We start from the raw sequence: 11,643 nt of genomic DNA on the forward strand, positions 1-11,643 counted from the left end.
CTACGTTTTTCCAGTCTTCAACTGTCCAGTTTTGGTGAGCCTGTGCCCACTGCAGCTTCAGCTTTCTAAAAAAAAATAAAAAAAATTACCATGCGCTTTTAATCGAAAGCAACTTACAACTAGAGATTACAGGAACATTCTCCCTGGAGTAATTAAGGGCTAAGTGCCTTACTCAAGCGCACACCAGTGATGAAGTTTCAGGCAGGATTTGAACTCATGACCTTCCGGTCACCAATCCAACTCACTATCCCCTAGACCAACTCACTATCCTAAGCTTTCTGTCTTTGGCTGACAGAAGTGGAACCCGACGTGGACTTCTGCTTTTGTAGCCCATCCGCCTCAAGGTTCGATACATTGTGCACTCTGAGATACTTTTCTGCTCACCACAATTGTACAGAGTGGTTATCTGAGTTTCCGCAGCTTTTCTGTCACCTTGAACCAGTCTGGCCATTCTCTGTTGACCTCTCTCATCAACAAGGTGTTTTTGTCTGCAGAACCACCGTTCACTGGATGTTCTCTCGTTATTGTACTATTCTACAGTAAACTGTAGAGACTGTTGTACGTGAAAATCTGATGGTTGTTGGTGAACAATACCTGAAGCTGCTGGCCCGTATCTGCAGGATGTTATGCATTGCGCTTCTGCTACACAATTGGGTGATTCAATAATTGTAATAATTGTGTCCCTAATAAAGTATTTAGTGAGTGTATAACTTTGTTTCTCTGTTTCATGACTTTTGACTTACCTCAGGCATGGGGGTGCAGACATCGTTGCAGACAGCTTTGCAGGCAAATGATGAGACGTAGATGGAGATGATAAATTCAAGAAAGTTGAAAACAGCCATGACACCTGAAATGCCCTTGAGAGTGTCCTGTGGTCAGGAAGGCACAGGAAATAGCCCCTTAAGATACCACATCAACATGTTGGAACAGTCAAACATTCACTCCAATAATTATGAACTACTACAATCAGACTAGAGCAAAATTAATGTTCTAGAAATCTGTACGAATGGAACACATTCATCTTGCGGGAAATGTCATATTATGTATGATCCTGGAGATAACCAATTTGAGCAAATTCTTTTTTTGAAGTGCCCTTGTAAGCTTTTACTTGGTAAAAATGCATTGAAAGTGTATTTATTTTGTGTTGTATTCAAACACAATTTCACCATGTAAAGACTTTAGCAAACACATTTGAAATACATGTGTTGCTTATTGCAAATGCATTGATAATTAATTTAATGCACCCTGACCAATGTGTAGATGGCAAATAGAACATGTTATTCATTTCCAGTACAGAAACAGCAATGATGCAAATCACTGTGGCTTGCACCACTTTACTGATTTGATCAAACATTTATCAGTAACTGGACAAATACTAAATAAATAAATAATTTGCATACCATATATTGTGGACACAACCAAAGGTCTGGCTCATAATAGCAATTTATATAAGCCGCGTCGTAAGAATAAACAATGGTGCCTATGGAAGCAGTTATGGCAGCAATAATATTCATTCCCAGTGAGCCATTCACCTGTGGGAGAGAGAGAGGGATAATCTTTCCTGCTATGACTGGTGGATAGATGATTTAGTTAATGTATTTGTTGTAAGTCGCTTTGTAAATGTAAACGATACTATTGGCCATTGGAAGTCAATAAACATAACTAATGGATATGCTAATAATCATTGACATACAGTATCTACAAGATGTTGACGATTATATATGAAACATTATTAACCAAAAACGTAAAGGTTAGAAAAGTAGATACTGACCAGACATTTATTCAGTTTTTTGTCTGCAGCAACAGTGAGAGAGCCTGCAATGATATACTGGGAAGGAATAAACGATATTCTGAATTTATCAATGTCATAGTCATTTAATTACAGTATAATAAAGTATACATCGCTGCAGTGGTTAGGCAGACTTCAAGGCCATCTTACATCTCTCCAGAAAACCAAACTCATAGTTACAAATAGTTAATAAGGAGCGAACTGTAACTGTAACTAAAGATCACACATTTTATAGAAAACCAATTTACCTGTATGGTTTTGCAAAAGTAGCAACTTCGAGCAACTTAAGAGACAGTACTGGCTTCCCATCTCCTCTCGGATCATTTACAAAATCTCACTGTTAACTCATCAATGCATTTACGGCAACCCGTAATTGCACCCCCTTACCTCAAGGACCTGGTCAAATCCCACAGCCTCTCCACTCGCACTCTCCGCTCATCAAATACAAACCTCCTCAAACCCACCAAAACCCACCTCCGCTCCATGGGAGACCGGGCCTTCTGCTCCATCGCCCCCGAACTGTGGAACGCCCTCCCTGCCCACCTGAGAGCACCACAGTCGGTCGACTCTTTTAAGAGCGGACTTAAGACTCATCTTTTTAACAAAGCGTTCCAGTAGCCAGATTTGTATTTATTTTTTTTCTTTAGTTTTATGCCACAGTGTCTTTTTAACCTTTCTGCTTTTGATGTTTTTAGTGATCTTTATTGTGTTGTGCTGTTTTTGTTTCTTTTATTGACTGTAGCACTTTGAGATTCTTGGAATGTAAAGTGCTTTATAAATTAAATCCATTATTATTACAGTAGACACTTTCTCAAATGCAGTGTAAGGTGACCCCAAACATAAACCCTGTCTCAATGCAGCCAAAATACTATACTCTATGTCTATGTCTATGTCAAAACGGTCATAAATTAAGGTGCCCTAATTGTTTTTACATTTTCTAACATAATCTAACATAATTCAAATATTTGGATCTTGTACTTTGAATTATTTCTTATTAAAAAAAGAAAGAAAGAAAAAAAGAAGATTAAGATAAAGATTATATTTGTGGAAGACTTACAAAAGTAGTTCCCCAGATAAAGATTCCAGTGCATACTCCCAGTCCCAAACTGCTCCAACTAAAGGTCTTCACGATTCCTGTCAATCCCATCATCAACCCAATCATTATTTGGACAGTCTGTGTGAGAAAAAAAATGTGTATAATGTTTTCTAGTTCCTGTCTGACAATGGCGACTCATAAATACTATAACTATGACTAATACTATAAACAACTACATACTATGCAACTTTATCTTGCCAAAGCCACCTAAAAACAATTTCTAATGATTGAAAATAGCAATTCTTACCCCCAATGCTTTTGGATCTCCCTTCCGGAAATTTACAAGTGGTGATGATATGACCTGTCCCAGAGAGTGAGGGGGAGAAGCGGCACCAGTCCCATTCACAGTAGGGTACACATGGGTGACCACTACCACCCCGTTAGTGGATGTTACAGCACTGGACATCTTCAGAGAGGAAGCTAATGTGGGTATTAAAAGGAACTGTTCTGCCTGTGCTATGTTGTTGAGCCTGGATTTTTATACTGTTCCAGTCAGGGCAGTCCCACCCCTCCCCTCCCGGAGGAGGCTGTCAGGGCAACGGAGAGCGCATTTGTCATCAGGGAAGAGATCTTAGCATAACAGTAAGTCATGATAGGGAAAGTCACTATCCCAGTAAACACACACAAGTAACAGATGTGGTTCGGAGCTCACACTGGTGTGATGAGTAACCCTGCTTGAGACCTGAACACAACTGATTTTGTATGTAGTGAGAAGTTACAGTGCCATCCATCAATATGGGAAAGAAGCATTTTGTCTCTTTTTTTTTTGCTCTATACTCCAACACATTGGATTTGAAATCAAACAATTACTACAAGATTAAAGTAGAGATTCTCTAAACTAGAGATTTTTTTCTGATTGGTTTCACCATTTAGAAATGACAACCCTTTACATAGTCACAGACTAAGTATTGAATAATTGGATTGACCGATGTTTCTAGTAGCTAGATAGTCGTTTTCCATTACATATTTTGTTCAGGCCTTTGGGTTGTCTTTTATGACATTCCCTATCATGACTTAACATAATGCTACAGATACAGATACAGTAGATAATGAACAAATCCAACATTACAAGGAAACACTTATGACACCTGACCCGGTTTATACATTACACAAAACATGGCAAGCTACGACATTATTGTCACAAGGTAAGGTGGAGATATATCACAGGCTCAAGAGCCTTATTGCTATTATAAAACGGTTCCTTAAATTCTACTCTTTGAAAGACAAGAATTACAATGGGGCATTACTGTGAGTTTCATCTCACAGTGCCATCAGCATTTTTCAGTCATCCACTGTAGATCTTCCTTGGTCTACCAGGCCGTTTGTAATTGCTCATTAGTACTTTTTAAATATGTTTTTGGCTATGTTTCTGATTCTCTTATTTGTCTTTTTTTTAATGATTTTCAGCCTCATAATGGCTTTACACCTCTTTGGTCCCCATGTTGACAGACACCGAAAGCAGACTCAAAAGTAAACGCAAAGCCTAGAATCAAGACTAAACATTGACAGTCCTCTTTTGTCTGCACAAATGATGTGACAAAACACATCTGAAAAAAACACCTCCTTAAGCCAATTGTAATTTTAGTGCCCTGAAATGGGAAGGGAATATGTATAAAAAGTGTTCTTGTTTCTAAATGGTGAAATCAATATGTACACTTAAATAAAAGCTCACAATATTTTCTTTACCTCATAGTAAATGCCTGATTTAGAATATAAACTTTTGAGGAAAGAACCAAAAACTCTCACTCTTGCAATAATTATAGAGGGTAGTGTATATTCTCCTCCAATGCATTTTGAGAAGTTTGTATGAGCTTAAGAGGTTGAGAAGGTGGTACCAGCTAAAGGGGTTGTTTTCAAAGTTATTTTCAAGTCTGCTCTTGTTTTCTTCCAGTAGAGGGAACCCTGAGCACATCTCAGATTGTCCCTGTTACTACGTCAAACACAGAGAGGAGGAGAATGACCTCCAAGAATATGGTCATTTATCCTATTCAGAAACAAAGATAGCCCTGGGAATATTACCTAGCTAGCCATTTTATTACAGTCCTAAATAGAGCCAAAGCATCTCACTGTGTGAGAGGGATGGTGATGGATAGAAACTGTACCCATCATCTCATCAAGGTGACAACATCAGATAGGGACCAAAAACTAAGACTACCGCCAACCTTAAACTGTTTTAGTGACAACGGTCAGAACCTGCAAGCTGCTATACTGGTTGAGAATTGCATTAAAGACTGACAGAGCATCTAATAAATGGTGTCTGTTTCGGACTATTTCTTAAGTTTTTTTTCCCCTTCCATCTTGGAGTTCTCTGTTACAGATAACCTCAGGAATTAATGCCTCCTCATTTAAATGCATTGAACATTTTGCTATCAATATCGTGCATCAATGGGTATGCAAACAGAGCAGCTGACTCCAGCCTTTTAAGAAGGGGAAGTGGAGGATGTTGGCCGCAAGGCTGATGATTTGTTTGGACAAATACTATAGATAATTAGTTTTTTACTGCTGATCACATTATTTCGTCTATTTGTGTGATATTCCTTGAAAATTGCCTGTGTGTGTGTGTGCGTGTGTGTGTGTGTGTGTGTGTGTGTGTGTGTGTGTGTGTTTGTGTGCTTGTGTGTGTGTGTGTGTGTGTTTGTGTTTGCCTGTGTGTGTGTTTGTGTGCTTGTTGTCTCTCTCTTCCTGCTCAGGTTGTTTTCTGAGTTATCTCCTGCAGGAACACTGCACACACTCCTGTCTGCATTAGATGGATAGGAATATCTTCTTTGGGGGAGAGACGGCCTGACAGGGCCCTGTGTTTTCATTTGGAAAATTGATTGGTAGCTCATTTTCTCAGCTGTTTAATCCAAGCCGAATGGAAATATGTCGGCACAGTCGGCCGGAAATTAGGAGAGATGGCAGTCTGTCAACATGAGGAATTATTTGTTACTGGCATGGCTACAGGGAGCCGGGTTAGCATAAGTGTATATGAATGCACAAGCACATTCTCCATTTAGAGCCTCAGATAAGAGCCTGTCTGTCAATCACACAAAAGCTGGGTGCGTTCTGCGGGTGGTGGCCAATTGCTCAAGTGAAAAAAAGAAGATGCTGGGAAAGGATAGAGGGTTTCAAGATGACCGAGAAAAAGTTATTCCTCCACTTCTGTGATTACAAACAAACACGCACCTAAGCAATACTAGTGACCCAGGTTAAAGGGATTATCTCTACTTACTTTGTCTTCAAGGTTGAAATCTGACTAAAAGCACAGACATTCAATGAAGTTTCATTCATAATCTTTGGTAGTGTCATTAATTATGACATGTTTGAGCATTTATTTAAAGTACATTTATTGTGTCCATGCTCCTTTCAAAACATAATTGCTAGAGACAAGAAATGCCATTGGCTAACCTTAACCACTCATGGTTGGATGTCTATAAGAATCTGGGATCCTCTTCATGATCAGGTGTAGTGCTGAGGCACAAATATGTAAATTTCAAGCCTGCAAACTGCGACACTTTAAATAAATGTGCAATAACACTATGTGCAATATGACAACCCTAGTCGTCTATCTGTACAGTATAGTATATAGTGGATAGTGTACATAGCCTTTATTTATGTAAACCAGCTCCTTCCCTTCTTGTGTTTTTTTTTTAAAGTGTTTTTTTTTCTTTCCTAACACCAGGGGAGCCACCCCTCCTAAATTTCGTTGTATGGTACCTGTACTGTAGCAATGACAATAAAGACCATTCATTCATTCATGAATTCCAAGAAGGCATCCTCCATACAGTACCTAAAGTAAACACTGATTTGTAATGATTTGATAGGCGAAAAAGCCATGTAGAACAATTCTTGTCTCCACCTCTCCAATTGTATTAGATCAGTGTTCATTACTTCAGGGTGGAAGGAAGGAATGAAGGAAGAAAAACATGAAGGTAGGAAGGATGCATTGCAAGTATTTCAAACAGAGCTTGACTCCTCCCTGAACTTCAACAGATCATCCTCTAGAAGGCGCTATATCCACTAGATTACCATCTATGGGGATACTGTGCTTTTAGCTATGCTGAGTCATTGTAATAAGGCATCAAATCCTCCACCTGTCTTAAAGTAATTCAATGAGCTTTTTGCAAATAATCAACATTAAATCTACTTTGCATTCATGTCATTCATTATCTAAATGAATACAACTAGCACTAAAACAATAAAATGGAACAGGTAACGATTACTTGGTCTACGAGTACTTATTTTCATTATATTGTGTTAAAGTTTTTACTTTAGTCATGAAATTCAAAAATTCAGTTTCTCAACTAAAAGTCATTTATGACATAACTGTACATGTTATGGAGTCATGTTAGTTTAATCCTTCAGGTCAGTTCACATACATCCTTCACATACAGTTGGCAAGCTGGACCGAATAAGTGCTTTTAAGCTAATTCAAGGCAGATATGTTGGCCATTTGATGGTTTTGGGGGTGGTTTTGAATTTGCATCAGGTCTTGACCTTGTGTATGTATTTTGTGCAGCATTTGACTTTCTATTATTATTTTTAAAAACTCTGAACACATTACATTACATCAATAAATTATGTCACAAGGTCAGAGAGAAGGGAGCAGTAGCTTTCTTCCTTGTCCCTGTACTGTTCCAACCTCCCCTTCAACACAGTGCGGACCAGCTTCGTCCTAATTCCTCGCCTCTGCAGTACGCCAAGACAGCCCCTCTAATGAAAAACAAATGTAATACGTCTCTCTGTCACCACCTCTTTGTCCTTCCATTGAAGCGTCTTCCTTCCTCCTCCATCGCCCTTTATTTTCTCCTCCATCCTCCCTCCCGCTACCTCATTTGCGTAATCAATTCCCCATCCTCCCCCCTTTGTACAGTAACTGCAAGTCCACAGTGACCCCCTCCTCCTGTTCCCTTCTCACCGATCCTGTCAAAGTTTGTTTATTTTCAAAACGCCTGTATCAGCAGACTAGTTCCCCATTGTTTCCCCACCCCGACCACCTCTCGATTTGGGGGTAGCTGCCGGCCTCAGAAAGGGTTCAGGAAGTGACTGTTTGGGTTGGGTAGAAAGCTGTATAATCAGGTGCATCACTTTTTTTTCAGAGAGCCAGAGAGTAGTGACCACTGGATAGAAGATTGTGACCTTGTCTGCAGAACTTTGATGCATACTAATAATATTGATGATCAAGCATATCAATGAGAGAAGTTGGAAATATTGGTTTCAGGAGTGCAGTACACTGTTAAATAATGACCTCCTGTCAAATTAATTGCTATCACATTGAGGTTACACAACAGAAGTAAGATATGCTCATTGTTGTTTCATCGAAATACATTGTCTGTCGGATGTTTGAGCCCAGTTTAAACTCTGTGACAAAGACTGTGTGTGTGTGTGTGTGTGTGTGTGTGTGTGTGTGTAATGTGTGTGTGTGTGTTTGTATGTGAGTGTTTGAGAGAGAGATATATACAGTATATATATATAGAGATGGGGGGCCTGACATTCTGTTATGTTTTTACATTAGCCCAGCACGACTGGCTAACTTCAGCAGTACCAACAGAGTTGCTGCTGTAGTGTGCCACACAACTGGCTAACTTCCTTGGTCACAGTGGGATTGCTGCTGTGGTGTGCGACACTCCTTGGACTCACTAGATTTTCGAAATCACTAGATTTGGATGAGTGGTCAGTCATTAATCTTAAAAGGGCCCCATGTCTGGTTTGAAAGCTTTTCCCATAGCCAGCCTGTCGTGGTAGCTGGTCCGTCCCTGATGTAACATCTTAAACTGAATCCTACCACACTTTTGAAAAACATTGCAAATTGCAAAGCCTAATCTTAAAGCGTACCATATAAAAGCCATATAATAAATCATTGTTCATCAGCCTTTTAATGAAAGCATTGAAAATGTGAATTTGAATAGATGTCAGTAATGGTCTCATCCCGAAATTGCCAACACTGGTGGTATGTCTCAAACTGAACTGCAACAAATCAGAAATCATACTTGTTAGCCCAAAGTTCCTCTCCCACTCTACCCAAGACTGCACCCTCAACATTGATAGCTTCACTGTCTCCACATCAAGCCAGGTCCGTAACCTCAGCATCATCCTGGACTCCACCCTCTCATTTGAACCTCATGTCAAACACATGGCTAAAACTGCCTCAGGAATGTTGCCCGTCTCCGACCCTCCCTGTCCTTCATTGATGGATCGTCATGCATGTGTTTGTCACCTCCAGGCTGGACTACTGCGACACAGTTGTATTTGGGGCCACCAACGGAGCCCTCAACAGACTCCAACCTTTTCAGAACTCAGCTGCCCGCTTGCTCATTAGAACCCCCTCCAGAGACCTCATCACTCCAATCCTCCAAAAACTCCACTGGCTCCCAAGCTGATTTAGGATTCAGTTTAAGATTCTCCTCACTACAAAGCCCTCATCAACATGGCACCCTCCTACTTCTCTGACACACCCTCCTCCTCCAGCACACCCCTACCCGCAGTGTAATAAAGAGAGAGAGAAAGAGACGTGTAAGTACCTTGTTTGTAAATCGCATGTCTGCGTTCGGCGCTCCACCCTTCCCTGTCTCGCTCACTGAGTTCTCTGGCTTTACTCAGGGTACTCTCATCACCATCCCCTGTCGTCTGCTGGTTATTGTCCCCTTTTCAGCCCGCACCTCTGAACCACCCAGGTGTGCCGAGTCGGGCTGATTGGATAGCGTTGCGGTGATTGCCTTCTCCGCGGCACCTGTTGTCGGGCCGAGGCGAGGGAATGCTACAATATGTAACCTTCGGCCCAGTTCAATGACAGTGGGGAACATCAAGGTGCTCACTAGGAACCAGAATATCACTGATTCCGTCCTATCCTCCACAGTAATAATAATAATAATAATAATAATAATAATAATAATAATAATAATAATGGATTTTATTTATAAAGCACTTTACATTTCAAGAATCTCAAAGTGCTACAGTCAATAAAAGAAACAAAAACAGCACAACACAATAAAGATCACTAAAAAACATCAAAAGCAGAAAGGTTAAAAAGACACTGTGGCATAAAACTAAAGAAAAAAATAAATACAAATCTGGCTACTGGAACGCTTTGTTAAAAAGATGAGTCTTAAGTCCGCTCTTAAAAGAGTCGACCGACTGTGGTGCTCTCAGGTGGGCAGGGAGGGCGTTCCACAGTTCGGGGGCGATGGAGCAGAAGGCCCGGTCTCCCATGGAGCGGAGGTGGGTTTTGGTGGGTTTGAGGAGGTTTGCATTTGATGAGCCGAGAGTGCGAGTGGAGGGGCTGTGGGATTTGACCAGGTCCTTGAGGTAAGGGGGTGCGTTGCTGTGAATGCATTGATGAGTTAACAGTGAGATTTTGTAAATGATCCGAGAGGAGATGGGGAGCCAGTGTAGTGAGTGGAGGATGGGTGTGATGTGATCGTATTTGCGCACTCTCATCAGGATCCTAGCAGCGCTGTTCTGAATGTACTGGAGCTTCTGAAGGCTCTTGCTAGGGATCCCGATGAGAAGTGCGTTGCAGTAGTCGAGCCTGGAGGAGACAAAGGCATGGACTAACTTCTCGGCATCGGGCAAAGACAGGGTGGGGCGGAGTTTTGCTATATTTCTAAGGTGGAAGAATGACGTTTTGGATATGTGTTTAATGTGGGCCTCGTAGTTGAGGTGGGGGTCCATTCGAACACCAAGGTTGGTGACGACGGATGACAGAGGGATAACCTGTCCAGAGAAAGTGATGCTTGTTATGGGGGATGATTTAACCTGGTGAGGGGTGCCGATGAGGATGGCTTCTGTTTTGCAGCTATTTAATTGAAGGAAGTTAACTCTCATCCACGCCTTTATCTCCTCCAGGCAGATGGTGAGTGCAGATGAGGTTGACTGAGGGGTTGGGTCCAGTTTAATGTAGAGTTGTGTGTCGTCAGCATAGCAATGGTAGGGGATACCATGCTTGCTGATGACACGGCCGAGGGGTAACATGTACAGGGTGAAGAGGGTGGGTCCGAGTACGGATCCTTGGGGGACACCACAGGTGACAGGCTGGGTCCGGGACTTTGCACCTCCCAAGGAGATGCACTCGGTGCGTTCGGAAAGATAGGATGTGAACCAGTCCAGAACAGTGTAGCAGAGTCCGATAGTGGAGTGAAGGCGGTCTAGGAGGGTGGTGTGGTCGACGGTGTCAAAGGCGGCTGTGAGGTCCAGGAGGATGAGGAGAGAAGGAGAGCCGGCATCGGCTGCCATGAGAATGTCGTTTGTCACCCTGACCAGTGCTGTTTCAGTGCTATGGGCGGAGCGGAAACCAGACTGTCACCAGCATGAAGTCCTTAACCTGCGCCTTGGACCCCATTCTTTCCTTCCTAGTCAAGGCCTGTCTCCCCACACTCCCCCCACTCATCACAAACATAATTAACTCCTCCCTGTCCACCGGCTTTGTCCCCACTGCCCTCAAGTTCGCTGCTATTACCCCATACTTCAAAAACCCGGTCTCGCCCCAACACCCCCAACAACTACCGGCCCATTTCCAATCTCACCTTCCTGTCCAAAATCCTTGAGAAAGTTGTTGCTGCCCAACTCAAATCCCACCTTGACTCCAATAACCTGTATGAACCATTTCAATCTGGCTTCCGTTCCAAACACAGCACTGAAACAGCACTACTAAAAATCACAAATGACATACTCCTCTCTGCTGACTCTGGCCACCTCACCATCCTCATCCTCCTTGACCTCTGAACTGTATTAAAGCCCTCCCGTGACATGAATGATTATTAACTTACAGAGTATCACTACG

This window comes from Nansenia antarctica (genome assembly GCF_963989245.1).
Source record: "Nansenia antarctica genome assembly, chromosome: 10".
Taxonomy (NCBI): domain Eukaryota; kingdom Metazoa; phylum Chordata; class Actinopteri; order Argentiniformes; family Microstomatidae; genus Nansenia; species Nansenia antarctica.